Below are 14,303 nucleotides of genomic sequence, written 5' to 3'. Positions count from 1 at the left end.
GGCTATCTAAATCCTGCTTAAAAATTATAGAAAATATTTCTTTATGATTTGCAGTTCCAAACATATTACATGTGTACCTGAAGCATAGCAGGAATAGAGGAACTTGTGGAAAATTTCAAGTCTTTCAGCCCACCTACCTAAAAATGTAAGAGTGGGACAATCCCACCCTCTAAGGTATACAGGGAACACAACAAAATAGAGGAAAACAAAATTGGTAGGGAAAGGAAAGAGGCAGTGTCCTTCAGGGATCATTTTTAAGCAGCACTGTAAAGCAAGAGTTAGAAAAGACAAGTACATGGGTATTTCACAAAAGATGTCAGTAAAAGCGCATATACAACAAGGGGAGGCCATTTGGAAGGACAATCACTTGCCAGCAGTAGACCTCAACTGTAGAAAAGACATTTTTATACCTACAGAAATTCACAGGCAACCCAAGAAAGGAAAAAGACAAAAAGTATGCTTTGTATTGATGTTGTCATCTGCAGCCAAAACCTTTAATTTAAGATTTCTACCACTTGCACAAGACTAGCAGAATACAGAGACAATAGGAAAAAACTATAATCTCAGCCCAAATCCCACCTAAACGACACACTAAAACAAAGTTATTACTTCCCCCAGGAAGACACTCTCCTTTTTCAACGTCTTTGCCCATCCCATAGGATGGAGGAGGAGAAGGTATAGGAGGAACCTTCACCCTGCCACCCTGACTGGCCCTGCAGCTCCCAGGCACTGCCGGCACCGCTGCTCTGCCTTTGAAGAGCCACAAAGCATTACTGTAGAGCACTGCTCAAATCTTCTGACGGGATGCAAACAGCAGAGGCTGGCAAAATGCTGCTCATAAACAGTTGGGGCCTGTCTTCAAGGAAAGGGAATTATAAAAATAAACTAATTGTGGCACAAACAGGTAAAAGAGCATCACTTCAATTATATATCAGTATGTACCATTCTGTTGCTGTTGAAGCTTTGGAATCACACTTGCCACTAGCTTAAATCAGCTTATGTTGATAAAGCTTTTAATTTATATCCACAGGACAGAGCAAGACCTAGACATATCAGATTTTGGCTACTGACAGAAAAAAAAGTACTTTCATGCACGACATAATTCAATGTTTGTTCCTAAATAATCCATCAACAGGTTCATACAGAACTCTAACTTTTGCAGAACTCTAGATCAGATAGCAAAAATGTGGCACTAAAAAATACCCCTATCCATCTCATGTTAAACCAAGAGAAATACCAGGAGAGTGAGGTTGTTGGATTTTGTCTGCTGTCATGAAAAAGTGAAGAGTGAAGTTCCTGCCACTACTTTCTGTACTTTATTGCTTTCCTTCAAGGATACTTACCCAAACAGTCACCATTCAAGTCATCAAATTGGAATTTAGTGAAGTAGTTGATTTAGAGAAAGTACAGGTGGCTTATGCATCCATTAAAAGAAATAGCTGGGCTATCATTTTCTTTGTTTTTCCACTCTTCCCTAAAACTCAGTTGGTGCAATCCTCAGCATAAATGTCAGCTTAGCTCCATCAATGCTAAAAAGTCTGACTCTCTCCTTCCTTTAAATGGGTAATTTAACACAAAGAAAACAATTGCTAAATATCTGGAAGATGATGTGTCACAAAATCAATCTGGAAATAAGATATGGATGGCTAGCCAACACTGAGGGTAACTAAACTGGAAATAGCCAAGAAGCTGTTGGGGAGGAAGTGTTGGGGTACTGCCCAGGCTTGCAGTCTTCAACACAAGACCAGTTTTTTAAATGATGTGCTTTGATTCAGTACTTAGGAGACAATCTTTGGTTTGTGTAGAGAGAAAGAACAAAAAAACATGTCCTTTGGGTAGGCTCACAAGGGAAAAAAAAGAAAACTGTTTGCTGTACACTCAAGATACTTGTAACATTTCTGATCTACAGCAGACAATTACCATAATCAATACAATCCAATCTCATGCTTTCAGACCTCCACAGTTATCTGTGGGGAAGGAAGGATACTCCCCTTCTCAGTGGACACCTTTGGCTCAGGCAAGGTGTTGGAAAGTAATGCTCCTCTCTGTGGGTACTGACACTGCTGCAACAGGCAGACCTGAGTTAAAATACACTCTGGAATTTGTCATCTGTTTATTCTGGGATTTATAGTTTTGCAACATAAGCATATAAAACACACGCTGATAAACACAGAGAAAACATAAAGAGGCAGCTCTTCTGTCAAAACAGTCAGTCAGAAATGCAGAGGAAAAAGATATGTTTGCTGAAGACTCCAGGGCAAAAGCCTTGTGCTACCTCAGAAATCACTCTCTTCATATGCAGCTTGCCTCCTTAGTTATTGAGCAGTGTAGTAAAACCTTGGGCAGAAGGCCCAGTCACAGCTTCGCTCACGCGCTGTGGACCCCTGCCCCCAGTTTCCCAGAGAGTCTGGCATCACCTGCAGTGGGTACACACACAGAAAGCAGGTTCTGAAGGTGCAGAAGGCTTTACTTTTGAGGGTTTTCTATATACTACTTGTAGGGCGTCACAATGAATCTCATTACACAAATCGATTTAAAAACATGAGGTACCTTCTTGACAGATGCTGAGTGCTGAAAGGTTCTGCTATCAGTTGCTGCCCAGTGTCTGAACTGTAAATCAAAAAGTTGATTGCCCTGAAAAAGTCTTGCTGTCTACAAATACAAACTCATATTCAAAATATATTTTCTCCATCTCCAACATAAATCTTACAACCTCACAAGGGGTAATTATCCCTTCACCATCTGCTGATTACAGAAGGACTATCCCTTGCAAAGCAAAGCTTCAGAACGTGATGTGCCCCTGCGGCGTGGGCAGGGAGTCACAAGCCACGACTAAAGCTCTCCAGTGTTAGGGCAACCAACTCTTCCATCACTAGGAGATGGATTTCCCGACCCTCTGACTTTTTAAGAACTTTCAGATAACTTTAAACATTCCTCAGTAAGAGTTTCCAAAAACAGAGACAGCAACGTTCGGATGAATCTGAAAACGTGCCCCTCTCCCAGCTGTTGCGAGGATGGCAGCGAGCCTAAGCTCCGGCGGCAGAGAAAGCAGGCATTCGCGCGGGGCAGCAGGCTGCCGGGCCGCAGAGGCCTTGGCTTCCTGCTTCGGCGACGCGGGGAAAGCTGCATCTGCCGGTTCGTGTGGCCCTGACGGCAGAGCCGGGCTGCGTGCACGGCAGTGACTGCTGGACGCAGTAGCACATCCTCCTCTCGCCATTCTCAAGGCGGGACTGGCAAGCCCGGATCTGTGCTCCAGCTCACCCTTTTCTTCTTTCTCTTTTCCTACAGACGCCTGGCAAGCCCCAGGATCTTTGTTCTCGTGGCAGCAAAATTCAACTGTGCTATGCAGCTGAGAAGCTTTGTATTGGTCCGAGCGCTGACCGCTCTGCTATCTAAGTGACATACTCACTGTAAAACAGCTTACACGCACCGAGTACAGCACCCCACATCAAGCAAGGCTCCAAGCCTCTGGCAAACCTTAGTCACGTAAAAATAAATCAATTAACTTGTCATTTCAGTGCAGCCACTTCAGCGGGTGAAAAGCTTTGTCACGTTGTGTAGGTTTAAATAAACTGCTAAGAATTATTAGAAAGATGAGAGAGAGCTATACAAACTGGAATGCAGCAAGAAACAAGATTTATAACTGCCATGAACCAGCCAAACATGCCAGGCATCTTCACTGCATGCAGAGGAACAGAACCACAGTGCTATGAGTCATCTGAGCAACTGGCAGGTTTGTAAACTTCCCCTAAACTGCTGCAATAATCCTGGGTAGGAGGGAAAATAAGCACTTTGGAATATTTATATAAGAGCGACTACAAAGGCAAATGTCCTTCATTACCTAGCAGCGTAAAGAGGAAAGGAGGTGGGGAGAATTTTAGCTCACTCAGCATAGAACATCAGCTGCTGTGAACTTATGAATTGGCATAGTTCTAAAAAAAACCACAAAACCCAGAACCAAAAGAGCATCACTGAATGCAATAATTTGAAGTGGGAGATCTGCGAAAAACAAATGTGGAGAGTCTCGTCCCTAAACATTTATGAGTCACCAAGAAGTACAAGACTTGAAAAATCAGAATATCTATTGCAAAAACCCATTCTCTAAAATGTTACTATACGCATTCAACAATGCATGTGTAAAGAAAATTAAAGTTAGCGGAAAAGGTACAGAGAAGTGATTTCAGAAAAGCTGAACGCGCTCCCCTGTAATTTTCCCCATCTTTATTATTGGCACATACTTTTCACCAAATTCCTACAATGAAAATTGAGAAGCGGGAGTAGGAAAATGCCCCTTTATTAGTCATAGCTTCTTCCTCAGCAACAGCAGTATAGCTCACTTGGGAATTGTTACTTTATTTCCTTAACCAACTACATGATCCTTCAGCAATTCTGTTTTCTTGATGGAAAGAAGAGGGAAAAATAAAAAATGGCAATCTGCTCAGTAGTTCTGGAGACATAAAGCAGTACTTCAGCACGCTGGAAATCAATCTCTTTCAATTACTTTATGTTCTGCTATGACCTGTGTCACGGTATTCAGAAAATGAGAGGGATGCTTTAATGCAGTCCTGTTTATTCACATTCTTCTATTTTACTGTCAAGCTCTGGAGTCTATGGAATAAATAATACTGTGTTTCTCAAGAAACTGAAGCATGACTGAAGTCATTTTCCAGTTTTCAACTACTGCAGTAAATCCAAACATATAATACCTACAGAAGAATTAATTTCTTCCTAAAGTGGATACCATTCAGTGCAGCGTTCATCTGTCAGATGCAGGACATTAACTTTAGAATCAATTTTTCTCACTCTCATTTCTTTATGTTTTCTAACACCCCAAATACGCTCTTTTCATGGCCACAGAAAAGCTGTGTATTATTACTAACACAGATTTGACTTACACAAAACCAGAGTGCATGTAATATGTGAAGTGCACTGTCATAGCACTTTGCTTGCGCTGCATTTTGCTGCAAACCGCTGTATTGCAATGACTTTTCTATATTATTTTTTATGAAGAGTACCTTTTAACTCAAATATGCACCTTCTGGGGCTTGTTCTGAAAAATTAAAGGTCAATTATATATTTAGGAATAATTACTCACTGTGAATTATATAAATTTTATTCTCAGGAAAGCTAGTTAATGAAATATTTTTGAGATTTGCTGGGTGACTTAAAAAAATAAGAGACGTTATTCCTCAAATTTGGTTGTAAATACATACAAAAGAGACTACAAAGATTATTACATAACAAGTGTCATATCTGTTTACTAAGGCTCCAGCCACGTCTTTTGAAAGTACAATATTTGAAATTACCGTCTTATTACAAACATCAGACTGCAAGTCAGTGGATATTCAAACAGTATTTTTAACACCACCTTTACCCGCCCCCATCATCAAGAACACTTTTACCTATTAAAGTTTTGTCTCCTAAACATAATTTTTGGAGAGACAGCTTATTTTCAAAACATTAATCAAAACCTACTACTTTTCAGCTTTTTTGCTTTTAAAAATAAATAGCACAGTCTGCAGAATAGATGTCTTACATGACCGTTAAAGTAGGATTTATAATTTGATATTAGGCAAAAAAACTGGTATCCACTTCAGACTAGATTAAACATAAGCATGTAATTTAGAGATCATCAATACTACTGTTGGGAAGGCAGCAAGTGCAAAAATACTGTCTTTAAAATATGATGGATTTAGATTACAGATTTCCAGATGTATTACAAATTTACATTTTATCCCTTCTTTATCCACAAAAGGGATAAAAGAAAGTATGTCAAGAGCGCACAATGAGAGACACAACCGTCATTTGTGCATCTCAAACTATGTCCAAGGGATCTAATGCCAAAAGGTCACTATGGAATGACACAGCAATCGGAGGGAAAGAAGGCTGCTCTGAAGAGAAAGCTTCGGTGAAAGTGCTCTAAGCTGACACTTGGATATTGCTGGAGCAAGAGAAGCAGATATTTAACCTTTACCATGAAGGACGGATGATTTCTTTTACCCAGTATTGACTAAAATGTGTTTCAGGTTATCTGATGGCACTTCATCACCAGGTGTGACATTGTCTTATAGCACATATTCCGATAGCTCCATGCAGATCTTAAGTTCACATGCACTGGATGGATTTCTTGACATCTTGACATTGCCAACTCATTAGGGGAAAATTTAACAACCACCCCCCTGAAACAACACACGTTAGCAAAGCGTAATCCAGTTAAATGATGAACTCATTATCAGGGAATGAGCTTCCAACTTTTCTCCCAGCTCAAACTGTCCTCACTTCAATCTTCACACAGCAAGTGTAGACACAAAATTCACAAGAGCAAGTTCTGACAGACATTAACACCATCGTGAGAGATTTTGGAGGCTTCACCTCACCTGTCAGGGCAATCTCAGGCTGCCAGAAGAGCCGCATCACGTGGCTGTGGTTACCCGAATGGGCATATTCACCCCCTCACCCATGGGAGCTCCCATTCACCACCCCTCTGTCCACCCACCTCCCCAGTCCCCATAACATTTCCCTTAGCAACAAAAGAATGGGAAATTTAGTGTACTTGAGGATTAATTTATGCAATGGAATAGTGTCCCACTTCAAGTCTCAGAAGCCAAGCAATGAAGTACTTGCAAAGCGTCAGTGTATCAAAACAAAATTTGAAGAGTCAAGTAGGGGGAATATATTTTTAGATTAAAGGTTTTGTCCCAGTTACAATAGCACAATGAAGGATAAATCCAGCACATTTCACCAAGCACCTGATCTCATCCCCAAATCAAATGAATACTAAAACTTAGAACAGCTTCTTCTCAAAAGAAGAGTGGTTAGATGGGATATAGCTACTTTTACCTGTTAGTTTTATTTCCAGGTACTTTATCACATTTGAAGACATTAGATAGATAACTACATTACCTAAAAGAATGGTAATATAGACACCAGATATAACCTTTTTTCAACAAAATCAGAAAAGCACTTAGGTATTGAGTAAAGAAATTAGAAATAAATTACCATAAACCATTTTTTTTTTCCTAGAGACAAGTTGCTGTGGATCAGCTGACCAGCAAAGACAGGCTTTTTTTTCTTTATGGCCATGAAGAAATTCCTAAGAATGTGACCCAGATTAAAAGGACATGATGATGTCTGCTTCTGTTTATAGATTACTTGAAACTATTGATGTATGAGCTTCCCCAGACATTTCAACAAGTTCCTTCTCAGACTCCAATAACCCTCTAAATGCCAATATTAGTATTTCAGTGTTCTTCAAAGCCTGTAAGAACCAGTCACCCCAGAAAGTCCCCTGGAACAGCACATTAAGTTCTACCCAGCCCATTATTTATTTAGACTTTTCAACATATGTGGAAGAAATACAACAAATGTGAGAGTAACTGCATTTCCTGAAAGGATGGCAAGCGATGGAGAAACAGGGATCAGCCATCAGAAAAACTGGTGCCAGAAAATCCTGCCACAAATGGAAATGCCATAGGAAGTCCTTATCCCTGTGCTGCCAGCTTGGTGGCACTTTGTAGTCCAAACCCTGCACTCCGCTCACGTTAGCAGTAATGCTAGCAGTAAAAGCAGGAAAGCGATGCTGATTCAGGCACACATTTCTTTTAAGCTATTAGATTCCAGAATTGATACTTTAGTGAAGAGATCCTCTGAAAAATGCACCTAAACGGAACAGCAAATTTAAATCCTTTCATATCTCTGCAGTCTTTCAGCACAAGCAGCCGCTGCCCAGTTGCAAACAAGCTTTCCAATTGCTGGCTTGGGTGACTGCACTTGTAACATCAGTTGAAAATCATTCTCCTCAGAGTGTAATACCAAAATGGATATTAGAATGAACACTGAAACAAATATTAGATTTAAGTCCAAAAGAAAGCATCATAATGCAAATTGAAATTAAACTACCCCAGCCATCTGATGCCAAACTAAATGAAGCTATTGATGGCAGAAGTTGCCTGAGCCTGGCCAACCAGGACAGAAAATACTGAATGGGGCAAACTGGCAGATTTTTTTTTTTTTACAGAGTGCCAGGAAGAAGATTGTTACTCCTATTACTAGCTCCTTCAGATGGTTTTAAAGAAAGGGTATTTGTAAATGTACAATAATTTTGTACTTACTGTCAAAATTGATAGGTAAAAATAGACATTCTGTAGCACAGCAAACAGCTTGCTCTCCCAGGTAGTTTTGGATCTTTGTTCAGTGCTGTTTGACTTACAAGTTTCCCCAGAGCTGTTATGTATGGTTAGAATACCTGTACATGGCCAGTAGATCCTCGCTGGTTTAGACTTAGGTCCCAACAATCTATGAGACTGGCAAATAATAGACGCTTAAGGAGGTAAAAAAGAAACTAGGCGTGTATAGATGCTATTGTCCCTGAATATATCTTCTTGGCTTCCGTTGAATTTCAGGAGCTACAGGCTGTATTAAGCTCCATCATGTTTAACAGCTGCCAAATTATTCACCTTCTGACAATTTGTTCATTTTCTTTCTGAGCTTGTTTCAAATTTGGTATTCACAACATCTGATCTCCAGAGTGTAGCGATGCCAATTTAACTCCACAAATGCCATATCCTGTCAATCACTACTGAACTTTATAAAGGTCTGGTGCAAAGCAAGCAAAGAGGAGACACTACAGATATCTCATGATGCCCCGCTGACCTTTCCTTTTCTCCCTCAAATACTCTTCAGAGTCAACCATCTTCGGCAATTTCTTAAAAAATCGGTAAAATAATTGCTATACACATTGCAACATTAAAAGTCTAAGAAAAGAGTGAGTATTCTCAATGACAAATACTGTAAGGTGTTGTCAATCAGATGCAGACAAAAAATATTGAGCCAGTAGATTAAAAGTTTAAAAATTTATGTCTGCTGAACATTTGTTTGAGTTCCGGTTGCAAGCTGTTATTATCTGCTCACAAGAATGATGAAGAAATTGTGCTTTTTATGAAAAATTAAAATACATAATTTTTCTCTCAGGCAATTTCTCTCATAGCTTTCCCTCCTCTTTTTAGGTGAAAAGGCATGAACCACAGAAAGAATAAAACCCAGAAAGTTTTCCCTTTGATGACAAATTTTCTGTAAAAATAAATTGAAAATACGGCAAAAAACATTGAAATTGTTTTTGCATCCAAGTGGAGATGTCAGCTGGCTGCCCAAAAGACACGTTTGTTTTGTTTTTTACTGTAGGCAGACCACCACTTTAATTGACAGACCTAATTAACAGAAGGACCTGCTGGGCACAATCTGAATTGTGTTCCAGCTGACAGAAATGGAGATGTTTGCCTCCTGGTTATGCCTGTGCCACGCTGCTGAAGCTGCCAGCACGGCCTCTGACCAGTTTGTATCTGTTCAGCAAATAACAGAGTGTGCAAAGCTGTGAATTGAATACAATTTATAAACACTGTAAGCACAACAAAAATCCAATTTAGGCCAATAAACGTAGAGACTGAGGGTTAAAAGGACATTGGAGCCTTCTAGGGTCTTTTCTTGCACTTTCTCTGCTTAGTACTACCATTGGATGCTAAAAATAAAATAATAATAATAATATTGTTGTTTTCTCATGGTAAAGCGTGCTTGCAGGGCGGAAATAACTTCTCACTCTATTCACACTGTTCAGTTAGATACTTTCAGGTGTTTCCTCCAGCATTATTATTTGTCATTTAAAAATGCCAAGGAATAGAATCATCACATGGTCCTATCCAAGTGACTAGCAGCCCAGGACATGCCGGCAGGCCAACAGCATCTTCTCAGGGGACACTGCAAATTTGATAATCCACTGCATCTGAGGCCGTACCTGCAGAGGCTTCAGCAGTGCAGAAATGCTATCACCACGGCATTCTTTCCAAGTGGCTTCTTATTTCTGCCAGTGTGCCACAGACCACTAGGGAATAAGGTATTAAACTTGATGCGTATAAACTACCAAGCGTAGCAATCTTTATCAGGAAGGCAGATGGAGTCCCAAGTAAACTTCAGCATCAAATCCCTGAATATCTAGTCACAGCTGTGGGTGTAAGTGAAAACTGAAAACAGCTCATGACAGCGAGGGGGTCTTCAGCTATACAATAAGGGGCTGTTTGCCCGTGGAACACAAGGGCTTCATTACTGCAGTTTCCTTGAAACAAGCTATATTCTCAGCTTTTTGCAATGGAACTGAAATAAAGTCCTCACATCAATATGCTGCCGTAACACAGCATCAGTTCGACCACCTTTTTTCTTGAAACAAAATATACATCGTGTGATACTCAGCTGCAGTCCTCATATCCAGGAAAATTAAGGAAGGAAAGAAAAAAATGAGATGGATCACTCAGTGATGGGCAATAGGCAACTGAAAGTTTCCCATTTTACCCCTATAGCAAGAAGAGACTCTCCCAATTACATTTTCTGATTTCAGCCATTACCCGTTAAATCCCAGACAATACTCCAGTGTAGATGTGCTGGAGCAAAGGTGAGAACATGAAATACATTTCCAGTTTGTTATCATTGCATTTTCTCCTCTTGACAGTTTTACAGCAGCAGAACGTTCATACCCAGAGAAATACTGTGAACTATGAAAGAAATACATGCAAACTCAACAGCTATGAGCTGATACAACCCACACCAAAGAATTACAACAGGTAAGGTTCTTTTGCTTGCAAAAAGATAGCATTCTTTAACTATAGCCTCTTCAGGAAAAATATAGCCAGGCAAACAGAAGCAAACCAACCCAAACAGCCACTGTAAATGTAACACTCTAATTAACTACTTCCTATTCGAAGACTTATTCTCTCTTCAAGAAACCAAATCAATAGGATCTGTCTCTCTGGGACAGAGGACTCTAGAAATTTAGATTAATTAAATGCAGCATAGTAAAAAATGCTTGCGATGCATTTTTAGAACTTTATTTGATCAATAAACATCTAAAGAACACAGAGGAGCCACCACAGCTCTAACAGAGCTGGACTTCACCCACCAAGAATACCTTAGCTAATGTCTTACAGACTTTCCTCTTCTGAATAATATTCAGGAAAATAACTGCCACTTCTGTTCTCACTAAAGAAAATGAACAAAAAGCTCTGGAGAAATCCTGAGCTGCTCACACCAGCCTATAGAGCAATTGGAAGCTCTGCAGGCAGCACAGGACATGCGGTTCAGCTCATCCCTTCTATGCATGAAATTTAGGGAAAAACACTGATACATTTTTTTACAAGATTGTTGATTGTGATTACTTTCAGCACTAAATTGCATTGCATCAGGTACAATACTGTGCCATTTTGAAAAATATTAAGTAGTACTTCAATAACAAGATCCATGAATTTTGCTCCCTTTTAACAGGCAGGTCTTGTTGCAAACTGGTATCTTTAATTAATAAATGGAGTACAGAACGTTCTGCTGTTTGTTCAAATGTTGTTTCAGCAGCTTTCTGAGAACTGTATCTGTGAATCTCAGAAAGAAGACACTATTGACAAGAGTCAATTACTGAGACTTTACGGATTTTTTTTTTAAAGTTCTCAGAAACAAAGGTTCATTTCTTATCAAACAAAGGAAAAAAGCCAATATAGCTGATAAATTTGCCTTCACCACTGATAGCCACAAACCTTCATGAATAAGCTGCAATGAACCCCCCCATGGGGATTCACTGGAAGGAGCAGGTATAATGTCAATGTCAGTCTAAAGCAAAAATCTCATTTCCATTTTGATTTGCAGCATTTCCCAGCTGATTCCTTTCTCGAATGATCTTAAACATTTTCGATGCTAATTGAACAAGATAGGTCCAAGCCTATTGCCCATGTAGTGAAGTTGTTTGTTCTAATTAAAACAAAACAAATGCAGATGTTTTCCTTGTAGGCTAATTTTTGAAACACTATTAGCTTCACCTCTCAAAGATGAAAACACAAAGGGGCTAGGTATTTTGTTCAAGGCTTCCTGGACACAAATGTGCGTACACTGATCTCTGTACAGCAATACTCCAACACAAGACCTATCCAACCCCTACACCAGACCAGAAAATAAAGGCAGGAACGTCATTTATTTTATACACATGCCTATCTGTATTTCTGCCCTGGAGGTTTTTCCTGGCCATGCTAGTGACTGGACTCAGGCAGCTGATTTTTCACTTCTTGTGAGAAAGCAAGATAAGAAAAACAGTTTGTTTTTTAATTTGTTTTCAGAATGAGGAAAGGGACATGAGCATGTCTCCAACAAAAAATAAATCTTAGACAAATTTGTGCATCTGAAGCTTTACATTTGTCTCCTTCCTGTGTTCTCATTCCAGTTCAACTCAATAAAATTCTGTATTAAACATGATGGTCTCAAAGATCGAGATATTCCCAATACATCCCAAGAGGCTACTGCTAATTAAAGATGATCTAAAGATTTAAGAGTTTCAGATACAAGATCAGAACGAATGGTGCAAGAGACTGCTTTATAGTTTGATTCTATTTAGATCAGATACCACGTGTAGCATTATTCAATCATTAAGTACTGCCTGATTTCTGGTAATTTTTGCTCCACCTTAAAATTAGAATCAAACACTATATATAAGGAATCAAAGGGGACAAAATCTTATGTCTTCAGTTAAGCAAAAGTGGTTTTAAAGGTGAGATTGGAAATACATACAGGTTATACAAACATTCTTCAGGAATAACACAGGTACTATTTATTTTGACTCGCAGCAGCAGTATCAACCAGACAATCTTTGCAAGTCCTTCCCAGGTCTGTAGTCTATAATTACCAAGTAGTTCATCTTCAAAAGCTGTGCAGAAGCAGCAAGCTTTACGATGTGTAAGAAAAATTGCTTGTTGTATGTTACCAATGGTGAGGATGAAAAAAGATAAAGCTATAGGAATAGCTTTGACAAGAGATAAAGATGAAAACAGCCAAAATAGCTGTAATAAGGCAAGCAGAACACAGACATACTGAAGAAGAAAATAGAAACTACACATTTCCTCACAAGAAGCAGAAGCAGTTTGAGGAAGGACACACAGGTCATCTTGAAAAGAGCAGTAGCAACATAGGCTCCATGAGGCAAGATGTATTAAAAATCACGGGATCAAGCGAAGTGGGGAAGGTGTAAGCTTGATCAAGTCTAGATAAGGATGAAAGGACAAACTTTACATGGAAGAGAGAAACAATCTGGTCAAATAATTCATGAGAGAGAAAGGAAGATAGAGCGCAGGTATATAAAAAATGAGGAAACAGTTATGTTTACTGAGGAACAGAACAGAAAATTTGGTAGAAGTAGTGATAATACATGTCTTTGAAGAATATGAGTCTGGAGAAAAAGAAGAGGCAAGCAATTGTAATACACTACCAAATACCTATTCACGCTTTTCTATTCTGCTACCTACGGAGAATGCAAGATATTACAGTCCCGTATTAGACAGTCTCATCTCTTTCATTCAGGACACTTTCAGCTCCAGAGATCCCTGTGAAGTGTCAGCCACGGGAACTGCCATCACATCCTCAACAAAGGTCTTAGCAAAAAGAAAAATCTAGGTGGGCTCAGGGTGCAAGTGACAGGTGAAGATGACAGAGCCTGATCTGTTTGGTCACCTAAATGAAATCATCTTTCCAGAGAGAAACCACTCTGAGGCAAAAAGAAGGTACAACCATGCCGCCTGATCTGTAGCCAAGTTTACCGCCCACAATGACCACACCGATCGGGTCTTCGCACAGTTCTTGCTCTGCAGAAACTGAAGGCAGAAAATATGTAAGCCCACTTGACACCACTCTCCTGCTGGTATGTCCAAACCTGTGATCCAAGCAAACAGAAAGTGACACTTTTATTGTGAGAAACTTCAACAGCTGATGGCATGCTGTTTAATCCTTCTGTAGGTGCCATCAAGCAAAATACTAAGGAGCACAGCTGTATGTAGCAGTTACTTATATTGATCTGGAAAACACTGCAAATGGCAGCTTATTTGCACCATCTGCTACAGAAATGTCAGTCGAGGGGAGCAAGGTAGACACCTGGGGGTGTCCACACTGAGAAATCACTTAGAAGAGGAAACAAACTCCAGCGGGGAAAGAAAAAATTCAATAAAAAATGAAAAGCTTATGCTGTCAAAAGAACTAAAGCTTTTGAGAAGAGCAGCAGCTGGCATAAGAGCAGCCAGCCTGAGTTTTAGTGAATGTCCTGAACTCCCCGGCAGTCAGGTAGCCCACCCCTTTTTATGCTTGAGTGTCTGACAGATGTCCTGATTTTAAAGCTAACAGCAGTTTTTCAGGGCTTTCAGTAGCAGAAATGGTCGGTGGAAAGTACAAGGAGTATACATGCTTTAAATAAACTATCCATCCAACTGAACAAGCCCTAGCAATGGCTGAAATCAAGG

The 14,303-nt window shown here is 39.8% G+C and overlaps 1 protein-coding gene across 1 annotated transcript in view; it reads right to left on the bottom strand.

The window, feature by feature from the left end:
- Positions 1-14,303, bottom strand: part of GRIN2A (glutamate receptor, ionotropic, N-methyl D-aspartate 2A) — a gene marked incomplete at its 5' end in the record, with an annotated part of 40,943 nt that overhangs the window by 18,174 nt on the left and 8,466 nt on the right. The gene's annotated exons all lie outside the window — the stretch shown is intronic.

Source organism: Phaethon lepturus, unplaced genomic scaffold, assembly GCF_000687285.1.
Source record: "Phaethon lepturus isolate BGI_N335 unplaced genomic scaffold, ASM68728v1 scaffold1381, whole genome shotgun sequence".
Classification (NCBI taxonomy): Eukaryota; Metazoa; Chordata; class Aves; order Phaethontiformes; family Phaethontidae; genus Phaethon; species Phaethon lepturus.
The sequence above is the reverse complement of the archived record's forward strand: the minus strand, read 5'-3'. Positions and strand labels throughout refer to the sequence as shown.